We start from the raw sequence: 14254 nt of genomic DNA on the forward strand, positions 1-14254 counted from the left end.
GTAAGATCTCATTGATCCTCATCTGGCGCACAAGTTCAGACTTGTTATCATTCGTAGGGATGCAACAGTTGGTCAACGGAAATCAGTGTTACTAAACAGGTTTATTCATCTTGATAATTCACCGATGACTGGCGATTTCGAGTTCGTAGGTTGTATTTATGTTGACTCAGGCAGACCGCCTCTGTTGTTGATGCGTTGCTATTGGCCGAAGTACTTATTACCTGTTAATGACGTAACATTGCATTGCGCTATTGCCACTTTAGCATATTTTAGTATGGGATTCCAAATCCGGTTAAGCGTTACCGCCTACTCTTTTCTGTTGTAGTTGTTTCACATCTTAAAACAGTATCGTGTGATCTCCTTCCGCTATTGCCAATTTGTCTATTTGACCTAATCTACAGTTTCGCCGAAGTTCATTCTGTCTTGTACCCATAGATCTTTTGGTGGTACCGATATAAACTTTTCCGCAGGGATAGGATATACCCCTGCAGCTGATAGGATATACCCCCGCAGCTGATAGCGAAAGACGAAAAAGATCCACTATCAGCTGCGAGAGTATATCGTATACCTGCGGAAAAGTTTATATCGGTACCACCAGAATATCCATGGGTTCAAGGGTGAATGCATATCGGAAAAACTGTAGATTAGGTCAAATAGACAAATCGGCAGTAGGAGATCACACGATACTGTTTGAAGATGTGAAAATACTTGCCTCCGATCATGGATGCCGCAGTCGGCTTGTACGGGAAGCCATAGAAATCCATTAGCATTTGGAAAACTACAACAGAATAGAGAAGGCGATAACGCTTAACCGGATTTGGAATCCCATACTGAAAGATGCTAAAGTAGTAACAGCGCAATGCAATGTTACATCATTAACAGGGAATAACACTTTGGTCAATAGCAACGCATCAACAAGAGAGGTGGACTATTTGAGTCAAAAGAAATACAACCTACGAACTAGAAATCGGTGAATCATGAAGATGAATAAACCTCTGAAGAAGCCAGTCGCTCGTGCTGGCGAAACGTTAGGATGCAGTTCCAAACTATGAAGGCCTTCAAACCCGAATGGAGATAGTACCACAATGGTTAGGGCGAAAGCCCTAACCAATTTATCTAACGGAAAACAGATTTGAAATAGAACAGAATAGAATAACAAAAAACATATTTCAACAGAGATTATGCTGGCCAGATACGTCGACCAATCAGGACATTCTGTCACAATTACCGCCTAGGCCAGCGTATAAATGGACAAGCATTGACAAGGACAACTTTTATTTGGTCCATTGGCCGAGTGGGTTAATGCGCAAGTTTTAATTGCCGCGAAGCAACGGCCTCACCAGGCGTCAGTTCAAATTCCGTCCAGGACTGAAAACAAATATTAATTTTTCAGTTAGGGAAGCTATTGATTATGCTGTAGACGATCCCTATCGATATAGAAGGTCCCGACACTCGTGTGAGGCCCATATCCTCCGTTAACGGATGAACAATCTTTTCATCCACTCATCCTAGCCAGGTAGGGGTACACCGTGTAGGGTGGTACTGACGTCTTAGGACTTTCAAGCCGCCATCCCAAAGTCAGTATATCCTATTTGTCTTTCTGAAAAACACACGCCGAAAAGGTCAGGGAGCCAGGCTCTAATCTGTCGTAACTCAAGATGTCAATCGGAGAGGACGACTTCAGTTTGAAGTTCAGCTATCGAATAGAATAGCATAGAAAAAAATATAAAACATCGAAAGTTATCAAAATTTGCAAACTGTGTTTGTCATATTCTGTTAGGTATGTGTTAATGTTCAATGTCAGTTTTTTATTCATTGAGTATTCCTCGTGATTGATAGATACTATTTCTATAAATATTCTTTTGCTTGTATTAATTTCTCTATCTGAAATATGTGGGTTTTCAAAATTCATTCCATGATCCTCCAATTCAATATGTTCAGTTGATGCACGAGAGGTATTATTTGGTCTGCAGACGCTCTTATACCAAGTAATGTGACTACAGAAAAGCCTAGATGACTGTCCTATTTTAAAATTAACCATCCTTATTCACTAAACCAAAAATTATCTAATTTTAGTAAAGTTTTTTAGTAAACAGCTCTCATTTTGTGAAAAAACAAACTTTCAAAATAGTAAAGAAGTAGAGCATAATACTGTATACATACATTTATATATAAATCGCTTTCATATATGCACCACTCAACACCAAAATTAATTGATGTGTTCCGAAATGCCTCAAAAGTTGCAAAACAAATGCCACCACTAGATCCAAATTATAAAGTAAACTCAAAATTTCAATTTCAAATGAACAAAAATCCTATTAACTATACATTAAAAATTCTTTATTTGTCCATTCTGATTAAAAATTCACGAAAAATCTATTTACATATATACAAACATTACCGCACATGCGGGAGCAGGGTTAGGGAAGGAAGGGGTATAGGTACAGGGAGTGATGGCAGGAGGATAACTGTTTTGTTGAGCTTAATAAGACAACAGAAGACACGCCGACGGCACACGGACCCTCGATTGGACAGTGGAAAGCGCCACCGCTGGTGTTAACGGGTAGTTCTCCACTCAACAGATTTTGTCTTTTAGCTTCCGTTTATGACGTATCGTACAATTTTGATATTGCTGTATCTCATTTAACTATGTAAGCCAATGTTAATTGTCTGGAACTTCCTTGATAAAGTTCATGAAAAAACCAGGTAAGGGTAATTCTGTTATCAGGTTAAAGCGTAAATTATCTCATCCAATTTTTTCATGGACTAAGCGCGATAACGTTCTCGCCACTTATGAAAGATATCCAATGAAATATAAATCAGCCCGTGTTTACGGGGCTGATTATGATAACTCCTAATAGCCGTGACGTTCCTTGTCAGCGGACTTTTTGGCAAAAAGGATTCGAAGAATTTCTGATACAGCTTCCTGATATGGTCAGTGACTGTCTCCACTTCAGCCTGATCTAACAAATCAACCAATGAAATATATCTGTCACTGTTCGTGCAAATACGGAGCACCCATTTCTGCATCCTTTCATGTCTGTAAAGGAAATCTCTTGGGCTGCAGAATATAGGACAGGCGTACAGCGTAGCTGGTCTTATTACTTGTTCGTAAATATACAACTTGTTGTCAGCACTGAGCTCGGAGTTCCGTACAACGAGCGGATACGTGCGTTTTATGGCTGCAGCCGTTCGTTGGATCGCTAGACTCAAGTGTTCCTGAAAATTCAGGAGCGTATCCAGGATAACCTCCATATACCGCGCGCTTTTGTGCTCTTCAACGCTTACATCTTTGATTTACCACTTCCCGAAGATCTTTACGTTGGTAAATTTCTTCGAAAAGTTGACGAGCTCAGTTTCCGATGAGTTCATCTCTATTTTGTTCCCGTCGAAGTACGACACGACCATCCTGTCGAGGTGGATCTGCAGTTGCTACTCAGCCACCTCGCTCGAGAATGAATGCGCGTAAATTGCGACATCATCCGCATAGATATCCAGATTCGTTCTCGAGAACATGGGAAAGTCGTACGTGTACAATGAATACAGGTGCGGTTGGTCAGGTAGTATTCAAGAATCCTAATCAAGAATAAAGGCATGCCCGCCGACCACATTTTGGCAATAAACCCTACTCTCCACACCTTGTCAAAGGCTTTCTGAAGATCCAACAGGATCATAACTGTGTTCTTCACCTGATGAAACGTTTCCTCTATTCCGTGAACTCGGATCAGATGAGAAGTCGTATTCCGACCTCGTCGGTAACCGAATTGCTCTTCCGGGATAACTTACATCCTCCCTTCTAGGCGAAGAAGTCTACTTGGCAGCACTTTGCCAACGACCTTCGCTACCACACTGAGGAGCGAGATCGGGCGATAACTATCAATCAGGTGTCTAGCTTTAGTGTTCTTCTTCTGGATGAGAACAACCTCCGCGCGCTTCAGACAGCTTGGATAATGTTGGTGTTTCATTATAGCGTTGGCAATATGCATTAATTCTACAAGACCCTTACGAGGGAGATTGCAGAGTGAAACCTCCTCGATTCCTTGAAGCTCTGGGGCTTTGTTTTTTCTCAGACGCTTGATGGCCTCTACAATCTTATCGTAGCTAGTAAACAACTCTAGTAAGGTCTGCTCCGCCATGCTCGGAACATGTCTGTTCTTGGAATGGATTGTTCTGAAACATATATAGGACAAAAATTTGGGCCACTCAGTAGTCGCAGTACTTTCCACACGAGCGACTGCTGACGAAATATTAACTCTTGTGCGTTACCTAATTCAAAATGTTAATTCGGAGGGTCATATAATGAATTTTGAAAACCGACATATTATAGGTAGAGAAATAATTACAACCAAAACAATAATTTTAGAAATGGTACATATTAATCACGAGAAACACTCAGCGAATAAAAAAACTGATATTGAAAATCCTAGCAAAATTTACACATACCCAGACGGACGGAATGCAAGACACTGATTCAGTTCTACAGACGAGAGGTATGATTGAAATGCAGGACATTGAATTCATCTTGCGGACTGCAATCATTCAAGTGCAGGACACTGAATCAAAGCATAGCAGTAAATGGTGCCTTTGATGCGGTACTCCTCTTTATATCTGTTGAAATTTCGCAAAAGTAGTGGAAAAGAGATGACAAGAAATATTGAGGAATTTAATAAATATATTGGACGACTCTCGCATTCATTGGTAAGAAAACTATATCTAAAGCAAATGGAACTTCAAACGTTCAAGCCAGTCTCTATATACCTACACAGTAGGTTTAATGGACTGACGCCTATCAGAAAACAACTACTCCCCTGGCTAATACCACGAAGGGCGTTGGATTATATCCGGCAGGCGTCAGTGCAGGAAACAGAAAATTTCCTGCATATGCAATTGGCAATACAACTGAAAGAGTCGACCTTCAATTATGGAACGGGGCACACTTGCAGACCGGTTTCGGGCTTATTAGCCACTCATCAGTGCAAGATAGTGACCATCATCGACCTAAAGTCAATGATATTCCACAATTGAAAATCGGAATTCTTTCAGAGTATTTCATTCCTCTTCCGAAGTTGGAGCGAACATCACAAAATGTCACTCCATCTAGTGGACGAGGTACTAACCAACTGCATATCCGTAATTTGCCCCATTCCTCTGAATAAGGAAGAAAAACTTTCTTATTAGTCAGTCTTCAAGCATAGCCCACTGACTAATAAGAAAGAAAACTATATAAAGAATGTACTTCTGACAACGATACCCAACTGGACTTGTAAAATATGTGAATTAGGCTGAATTATGAAAAATCTCACACGACTGTTAATTTCACTCCGCTCTTCTAGAAAAGAAATACCAAACTGAAAAACATAATTCTAAATATTTTCCATTACAATAATCCTGGTATGAATATAGTACATATTCCTAATAGGTTAAAAGAAAAGGTATTCATGATGAAAGGCCTACAGAGTGATTGAAATAAGCAAATCAATACAAATCAAAGATAGGAATAAATTCACCTTAAATTTAAACGAAGTCTATGCATGGGAATTTCGTGAACTGTAAGAGATAGAAAGATACTTAAATTGTGGCAAGTGGCCTATATTCAGGTGAAATTGAACGAAAGGTATAAAAAAATCAGCTCTTTTGGTTCCTTAGATTCACGAAAAACATCTTGAAATTCTGTTTCTGGCTGAATATTCCTTATTTCCAGATATATTAAAACTGTATTCGAACTCTCCATTGGAACTTTCATTTTATCTTCAGAAAATGATCATATATTTTTTGACTGAGTGCCGTTGTATTTGGTTCTACCTAAACTTTGAATACTCAATTACAGATCTGTATCTCCTGTAGCAATTTTCTATCGGTGATATTCATAAAATAACTTTGAAATTTCAAATGAAGGGCTATACTTTTTGTGTCATTTTTTGATCGGTAATTTACATATGATTACTTCGTCTTCATAAACTACAAATTATTCACAAACCTTTTACCAAACACCTGAAATAAGTTTATATTGCAAACCTCTATGTTAGTGTGGATTGCCCATGTCGAACAAATTCTAGAAACTTTCATGTCCAGTCCCCCATTTCAGTTCTCGTTGATCAACTTGAGAATGAATGTATCTTCTCTTATTTTCCGACCTCGACATGAAGAAAGCACTCTTGTAAAAAAAGCTAGTGAATTTTGTTGGTCACCTGTTGATAGTTATTTACCAAAGTTTCAGTCTTTTGAGACGCGCAGTTCTTATACCGAGTTGATGTGAGTGATTCTATAAAAATGGACAAAATTGAGTATCGAGCTGTCATTAAATATTTGTTATTGAGAGGCAATACGCCTACGCATATCTAAGATGAGTTGGATTCTGTGTATGGGGACTCTGCACCATTATTCACCACAGTGAAATTTCAAGCAGCTGAATTCAAACTCGTCCGTGAGAACTTGGGAGACGATGAATGTTCGGCATGTCCAAAAATTACAACTACTGGCGAAAAAATTGCCAAAGTTCAGGAAATGGTGCTAAATGACTGCCGAATTAAAGTGAGAGAGATAGTAGAGGTTATGAACATATCAAAAAAAGCTGTTTCTCATATATTAAATCAACATTTATGCATGAAAAAGATGTCCGCGTCTTGGGTACCGCGTTTGCTCACGTTAAACCAAAAACGTGTTCGAATGAACATTTCCAACGTTTTCCAACTGTTTTTGGGCTGGGAAAATGATGGCGACTGTTTTTTGGAATGATCGTGAAGTTATTTCAATCGATTGGCTTCAAAAAGGAAAAACCATCGCAGGAGCATACTTCGCACCATTATTTGAAAAGGTGAAGGCAGAACTTGCGGAAAAACGGCCACATTTGTAGAAACAGAAGATCCTGTTTCCCCAAAACAACGCACCATCTCACACCTTAGCTGTTGCCACGGCGAAACTCCAAGAATTACGGTGTAAACTGCTTGACCATCCGCCTTACTCACCAGATTTAACCAGATTTTTCGTTGATCTAAAACTTGCGCTTGGAGTGTGTAGAGTTGAAAGGAGACTATGTTGAGAAATAAAAAAAAAATAAAAAATTTTTTTGTACCTTTGTTAGGCAAAAACTTTTTAGACAGCCCCCGTTTGAAAGAGAAATTGAAATGGATAGTGAATGGTTCAACTTCAAAAGGCGACAGAAAGATCCGAAGAGTTGGTCCAACGAGTTGAATATGTTGTAGACCAAGACAAACATAAACAGATATGAGAATAGTGTGAAAGAAATTTGCAAAAAACATTTTGGCTAATTTTGATGATTTTTTTAAAGAGAAATTTAGTGATTAGGCAGATATGGGCATGGCGGTAAAGTGACTCCTAAAATTCACTAACTTTTATTCACATTTTTCAGATATTGAAATGAATATCAAATGCAGTGTTGCCAAAAATAATTATGTCTGTATTCTTCCTATAATTCCTCCTATTCGTACGATAAGTTGAGAAGAATCACCATAGGGGTGCAACTTTTGAAGTGATTTATGAAAGTCACAAAAGACTTATATTTCAAACATTAGACACGTACCAGAACATTTTGATCACTGTATAAGTCGAGCTGAAGCATTCGAAGACACATTTTAAATATTTCGTCTGTTCGATAATGTAGGATAATTCAGTGAAATAACATCAGATTGCTTTCCCCAAATCATTAATTATTTGCACCCAAAGTGCATTTGTGAATAATTAAGTTCGTCTGTTGAAAACCTCATTTGCGGTAATTGCAGAAGTTAGAGAAATAATTGTCACTGGGTATTTCCTCAATTCGAAATATTATCTTGACTGCTGTACGGTTGTGTGTTGATTATTTTTTTATCAACCAAGTAGTTTTTTCCTTCCTGAATACGAGTACAATGACACTATGTTCGAATGTATAGTAGGTGTAATAATAAGCAGAACAGTTTATTGGTTCCAAAATCCCTCATGCAGTGTGAAAAAGAACTGAAAAGTGAATCAACTAACCACAATAATGAAAATATCAAAAAAAGAGTAATGAACATCTAGCAATTCATGTTTATACAAATGTGCAATAAAATTCAAGTTGCTAGTTAAGCTGATTTTATTTTCCCGAGTTTATTACGGTTTATTACCATGTGTTGCCCATCCTTCACACTTGCCTGTAAGGTACTGACGAAGGCTAATTGGCTAGTTTGTAGTTTGCCTAACTTCTATGAGTGATTGTCCAAAACTTTTATTTACTGATTATTATCACCACACTCAAATCCTTCATTCAGTTTTATATATAATATCATGCTCAAGTTTAGATGAAAACTCCTCAATCATGCCTGTCATGTGTACCTACGACTTTGTAGGTACTAGTGGCAGATACCAGATGAAAAAAACAACAACTAACCCAGCTAATGCCGCGCAGAAACCTGAAGTAAAACCATCAGGCACCTGTGCAACATCTTTCATTTGGAAAATTTGTTGCGAGTAACTTCCTATATTATATAAAAGCTGAAATTGATTTTATTTGATCGATACGACCACCAATAGACGGGTTTCGGAGTACTAGTTCCTCGTCAGTACCGGGAGGGTCATTTCAGACCATCTGAGTATTCCGAAAAAAAAAAAAAAAATTCCAACTAATCATAAGCTCTTTCTGCAGTTGATTCAGTAGGATGTTACACTGCGCCACCTGCAGACAAAGTCCGGAAATAACTCCACAAACACATACTCCGGGGTGGGAGTCAGAATAATAAGTAAATATTTTCCGGAGAGGTGCATATGACATGCTCAAGTTTAGGTGAAAACACCTTACCCTTGCCTGTCATGTGAACCTACATCTTTGTAGGTACGTGTGGCTGATACCTGAAGGAAAGACAACAACCCAGCTATAGCCGCGCAGAAAGCTGAAGTAAAACTTTCAGGCCCCAGTGCAACGTCTTCCATTTCGAAAATTGGTGGCAAATGAATTTTGAGTGAATTTTTCAAATTTGGCAAAACTTTTTTTTAGACTTTTTCTTACTTATTTAAAAAAATCTATTTTTGTGGTGGTATAAAAAAGTTATGAATATTATAATTTTCAATTAATCAATTTTTCAAGGCAGAATCAGAAGACAGAAAAAATTCTGACAACTCTATATTTGCACATCATAATGCTATTTTTGGCACAGTGCCTGAATTGAAAGTTTGTCATAATAATCAGGATAACGTTCATTTAATTACTGTAATGTTATACAGTTACAATAAATGATGGATCGTGTCGGAGTTCTTAGTCGCAATTAAATTATAATTGGATAGGACAGGCAGAACTGGGGCTTGTTAATGGTATAATGGTAGGGTGGAATATCACATGAAGAACACTTATGGCTGCGTTCTCGAATGAGATTTACTTACCGAAATATCTATATGATCTTCATTGACGTATATATTTTTGACTACATGATAATATTTATGCTTTTACATATTAAAATGAAATCACTACTCATTACTTACCTGGGAATATTCAACGTGATTTCACACAAGTTATTGAAATTCAGTAAGCAATCCATGAAATACTAGGTCTGTTAAAAAAATAAGGTGAATGTTCAAATTTCGCGGAATACCTGAATTTGATGATTATACTCGGTGATAGTACTCTGAGTCAGAAAAATGTTTACAAGTCATACACGCTTTTCACAGAAGGTCGAGAAGATGTAAATGACGACGCTCGCCTTGAACGCCCCTGCACATCACCAATCAATGAAAATGTTGGGAAAGTGTAGAACATTATTGTGGAGAATCGTCCAATCACTATTAGAGAAGTCGCTGAAGATGTAGGCATATCGGTTGGCTCAAACCATGCAAATCGTTCCAATGGAAGAGCCCAGGAGAGCCAACACCAAAAAAAACACGCGAAGGTCGATCAAATGTCAAGGTTTTGCTCATTTTTTTTCCAATACAGTGGCTTAGTTCATCATGAGTATTTGCCATATGGTCGTATGGTCAATAAGAAGTATTATCTTGGAAGTTATGCGCCGCTTGCGAGAAAAAATACGAAGAGAACGTCCGGTTGTTCGTAATTTTTTGACCAGAAGCAATACCGTAATCATGCCCCAGCCATCGTATTCACCAGATTTGCACCCCTGTGACTTTTCTGTTCCCAACACTGTGTAGTATTCTGTTCCATGTTTGCCCAGGTTTTCCTTCTTTCTCCTTTTTATTTTTGCTTTCCACGTCTCACCCACCTATCTTGTATTCGCGATCATTTGTGAATATCCCCACCAACTCATTTGCCTTGTTTCGATAAAATCCATCACTCATTTTATTTCTTTTCATGATAACACTCTCCCGAGATACTTCCTTTCTGCCATCTGTATTTTGTTCTTCTGTCGTTGTGTTAGTACCCAGGACTCGCAAACACCCAAATACTCGAAAGTTTTCACTTATTCATTGTTAACGTTCTCAAATTGTATATTTCAAATTTTTCTGTAGATATTTTTTATTTTTTCTGAACAGTACAATGCCGTCTGCAAAAGCTACTTCTAAGATCTCCACCCTTTGTAGATTTCTGAATCTAACATACAGTTTTTTCGTTTTGGTCGAATACTTCTTTTTTATTTCGTATATAAATATATTGTTAATAAACCTGGCCCTAATCCTTACCTCATTGTTCTTGTGTTGAGAAAGTTTAGGATTTTCTGTTGTTGCCCATGACACAATTTATCTCATCACTTTACTGTTTATATCTTTTTTCTCTAGTAAGTATCGTAGTATCTAAGTAAGTATCAATTCACATAATATTTTTCTACTTCTGAGAGTTTGTTATTCGTGAGAGAGTGATGGCTACTTGATGGAAAAACAGATTTTGAACATGCTATTTCTCGGGTTTATTGACTGTGGTCTGAAATTTTGTTATAATGTTTCGTTCACAAATGCGATAGACATTATCGAAGGCAACGTTGCCTCATTGTCTTCGGTAATGTCTACCGCAGTAATCAGACAAGAAAACTGCAGGCATTGAAAGTTCATTCACACTATTAGAATTTGAACAGGAACATTTCATCTTTTATTGTTGAATTATTAGTACCAGATAGTTAATATTGGCTTATAAGCAGGCAGAAATTGTTTTCAAGACGTTGTAATAAATCAGAGCTGTGTATGGGGAAAATTGGCCTAAATATAGTGGCCTAAATATAGTGGCCTAAATATAGTTAGACAATAAGAGAAAAGATCAAAATAAGAAATTTCCTTATTGTAAAAAAAATTTGGGCAATTCACAAAGTGATGATGGAGAGTTGTAGGTTAGTAGAAATTTGACACTTCAAAATGGAGAAATTGATTAGGAAGCAAATAATGGATCAACTCCCCAGTAGGGAACCAAAATGTTATGGGGGAATTGGTAAAAAAATGAAGCAGGATTATATTACAATGGAATATATGGAATGAATTTTGTAGAACATAAAAATAAAATCAAAAGAAATTGGTAAATATGTTTGTATTCATTCGTGTACCAGTTTCCCAAACAGATTCCTGAAGTTGATTTTAGAAAAGCCCCACCGATATTTTACAGATCTTTTATTTAATGAGTACGGGATACTGGACCTGAGGTAACTATGTTTGAATGTTATATTGGAATATAAAATACTAAAAAATCACACCAGTTTACCTACGCATAATTATGGTACCCGACAAAGACACATTATGTTTAAAAAAAATCTGTTTGAAATCTGTTGTTGTTCCATAGATGAGCAAATCTGTTTGTCAGCTATCATTTTCTTATATAGCGCACCCAAGGCATTTAATTTTATTCCTTACCATATAAATAATGAACTTAAACATGTTTAAAAATTAAGGTAAAACGATTCGTATACGAAACACCAAGAACCAAATGTAAAGAGATCGTCGAACCAAATTTCTTCATTTGATTCATTTCATTTTATCTCATTTATACTAGCATTTTTAATTCTTCATGCACGGATTTAATTTTTATTTTCATAACTATCACTTATTCCAAAATGTTTGTACTTTTAAAATGTTTATTTTAATTTGTTTGCTTTTTTAAGTACTACGTTATTCCTATATATATTCTTTAAGCGTATTGCTTTTTTCGTGGTGTTCTTGTATTGGACTGAATATTTCGAAACAGGTATTTGCTCACTTATCGAGTATCATCTATGCAAAAAAATATATACTGTATAAATATTCTCATTATTGTGTTTGCTTTTTGTATTACACTGTCATTTCCATATATATTTTTTAAGTGTGAAGCTTTTTTTCGTAATGTTTTTGTATTGAATAGAATATATTTTTCTTTTCATATAGTTGAGTAAGGAAATTTTATCTCGAATAAAGTGTTTGGTCACTTATCGAGGAAGTATTATTTATGCAAAAAAATTGTATTTGCTGTATATATTCTCTCTCTTTTCAGTAATGAATGATTATTATTATTATTCAGAATCAAATATTAAACTTGGTTTTATGATACCAGAGCGCAGAAATGTTGCATCAATGATCCAATACCAGGCAGTGCTTTGATCTGCATAAGATCTCGTGGTACGAGGTTGAGCCATGGAAGCACGTTCAAATCAGTTTTGTTCTAAGAAGAACCAAGAGGTGTCATGATGCCTCCTCTTATGGAAATGCCATCTATGAGATCAACAGAAATCTCAATCCACGAATGACAGGAAAAAAAACCCGTGTCAAATTCAGATGTAACAATTTCACTGTTATTCGTCCAATTATGTATCAGTATCAGTAAGTTGGAACTATAAGTGAAACGTGTTTAATGATAATTAATGTAAAAATAAATGGTATTCATTGCACATGAAAGCTTATCATGATTCATTGATATTCAGAAATGAATGTTCGTTATTGAAATTGATGAAACGTATTGAAAAAATAACAGTTTAATGTGAGATTTCCAGTTAACAGTTTACAAAACCGCAACACGTATTTCGCTATACAATAAATCACAATACTATTAATGAAATTAAAATAAATTAAGGATCGTTGATCAAAATCATAAATCACATTCAAATTTGCAAACTGCAAAAAAACAGTTTTTGTTATTTTTTGCATACATTTCTACTCTGCACTTTTATTTTAATTTTATTGGTAGTATCTTGACGTCTAAAGATGCTATCGTATAGCAAAAACGTGTCGCAGTTTTGTAATCTGTCAAGTTTTATCAATTTCAATAATAAACATTCATTTCTGAATAATAATGAATTATGCTTCCTAATCAATTTTTCTATTTTGAGGTTTCAAATCCCTAATAACTTACAACTCTCCATCATCACTTTGTGAATTGCCCTAATTTTTTTTTCAATAGGGATATTTGTTATTTCAATATTTTCTCTTTATTATCTAACTGTATTCAGGAACTGTGTGGTGCACGCATGAATAAATCGAATACCGATATTGAAGAAGATATTGATTAATAAAATAATTAACATCCGGTATGGTCTAGTGGCTAGGATACCTGGCTCTCACCCAGGAGGCTCGGGTTCGATTCCCGGTACCGGAAATTTTTTATTATTTTTTTCAGCTGATTGAGTCATAGGTCGTTAATTTCGGAAAAAAAATGTGGGTAGTTATATACCTGGTTAAAGTAACCATTCACTTTCATTTTTTTCATCAAGTTGCTGATAAACAAATTTAAACTCATCTAACGGTTGTCTGTGCTGGTGTTCATTTCATGGAGTCCGACCAGCACAACCTCTCGGTAAGAATGATAAGAATAATATTGTACATAATAGTTTTATTAAAAAATGAAGTTGAAGTATGACTACAAAATTCTAATTCAATTGATTGAAGTCAATTACTTATTTCTTTTTTTGGATTTTCCCAGATTTCTTGTATGTTGATGCAAAAGTAGAAAGCCAAAAAACTAATTTTTCATATTACCTTTTCAAAAATAATTATAGTTCGTATATCGTTAATGAAACTACTGAATGAGCGGTTCGGTTAACAGAACAATATTTATTACAGGACTAGGGGGGCAAATATGCAGAATCCCAATATTCAAAGAAAAATGTATGTGCGTTAGATAAACAGCCAATGAACAAATAAATACATTTTCAACGGGTATCTATCCTGGTATTAATAATCTAATTGACAACTTGGGAAACAACTCGTGATCCAGTGCTTTATTTCACTTACAAATATTCTATTTTGCAAGAAGAGTACTGCGAAATACTTGCTTTCTTATATTCCGTAATCACTCTAAGAAATATATGCTTTGGTCTCATGAGTTTTGTCAACAGTTATTGGACATAGAATTATATTTCATTTATATAAACATTTTACGTTTTTTTGG

General features: G+C 36.1%; 1 protein-coding gene and 1 non-coding gene across 6 annotated transcripts in view; both read left to right on the forward strand.

Moving 5' to 3' along the window:
- CASK (peripheral plasma membrane protein CASK) overlaps positions 1–14254 on the forward strand; it is a 624590-nt gene that overhangs the window by 196004 nt on the left and 414332 nt on the right. The gene's annotated exons all lie outside the window — the stretch shown is intronic.
- On the forward strand, positions 13391–13462 carry TRNAE-CUC (transfer RNA glutamic acid (anticodon CUC)). Its single transcript has one exon. It is a non-coding gene; the product is annotated as a tRNA-Glu (tRNA).

The sequence above is a fragment of the Leptinotarsa decemlineata genome, unplaced genomic scaffold (genome assembly GCF_025532065.1).
Source record: "Leptinotarsa decemlineata unplaced genomic scaffold, Ldec_3_MD MMD2_P_RNA_scaffold_2, whole genome shotgun sequence".
Lineage (NCBI taxonomy): Eukaryota > Metazoa > Arthropoda > Insecta > Coleoptera > Chrysomelidae > Leptinotarsa > Leptinotarsa decemlineata.